Source organism: Sminthopsis crassicaudata, chromosome 2 (assembly GCF_048593235.1).
Source record: "Sminthopsis crassicaudata isolate SCR6 chromosome 2, ASM4859323v1, whole genome shotgun sequence".
Classification (NCBI taxonomy): domain Eukaryota; kingdom Metazoa; phylum Chordata; class Mammalia; order Dasyuromorphia; family Dasyuridae; genus Sminthopsis; species Sminthopsis crassicaudata.
The window spans coordinates 56,961,625-56,962,832 of NC_133618.1; positions in this window are offsets into that span (position 1 = coordinate 56,961,625).

Sequence of the window (1,208 nt, forward strand, 5' to 3'; positions counted from 1 at the left end):
ATGTAATGGTAATGGCAGAGAAGGTAATTAAGTCCCCACTGAGCAGAACTGTGACCAATGACTATTAGCAATGCATTAACAAGGGAATAGCTGAAATTATAAAAATATTAACTGCCTGTTTGGGAAGTGCCTCAGGATGACTGAGAATTCACTTCAACTCAGAGAACAAAATGTTTGCCAACTTATATGTGTTAGCTCCAAACATTAGTGTTGAGTGGAACTATTGGCCAAGATGGCAGCCTGAATGGAAAGCACACAGTCCAATTCCTACAATTCTAGCAAAGCCCTGAAATTCTCACCAGACAAAATAATGTTCGAAAATACACTGAGAAGCTCTAGGAAGTGATTTTTTTCTACATCAAACCTGCATTGGAAGACAATAGGAAAGGAGACCTCCTATCACAGGTAGTCTCTCAGCAAGAGCAAAAATAAAGTTGACACTTATAATTTACAAGAATATATCTAATCCAGCCATTCTGGAGAGCAATTTGGAACTATGCTTAAAGAATTATCAAACTGTGTATACCCTTTGATCCATCAGTGTCACTATTGGGCTTATATCCCAAAGAGATCTTAAAGAAGGGAAAGGGACCTGTATGTGCAAGAATGTTTGTGGCAGCCATCTTTGTGGTGGCCAGAAACTGGAAACTAAGCGGATGCCCATCCATTGGAGAATGGCTGAATAAATTGTGGTATATGAATGTTATGGAATATTATTGTTCTGTAAGAAATGACCAACAGGATGATTTCAGAAAGGCCTGGAGAGACTTACATGAACTGATGCTAAGTGAAATGAGCAGGACCAGGAGATCATTATATACTTCAACAACAATACTATATGATGATCAATTCTGATGGATGTGGCTCTCTTCAACAATGAGATGATTCAAACCAGTTCCAATGATCTTATAGTGAAGAGAACCATCTACACCAAGAGAGAGGACTATGGGAACTGAGTGTGGTTTACAACAGAGCATTTTCACTCTTTTTGTTGTTATTTGCTTGAATTTTATTTTCTTTCTCATTTTTTCTGTTTGATTTGATTTTTCTTGTGCAGCAAGATAATTTTATAAATATATGTGTATATATTGGCCCCATATATTTTTACTAAATTTAACATATATTGGATTACTTTCCATTTAGGGGAGGGAAAATTGGAACACAAGATTTTGCAAGGGTTGATATTGAAAAATTATCCATGCATATGT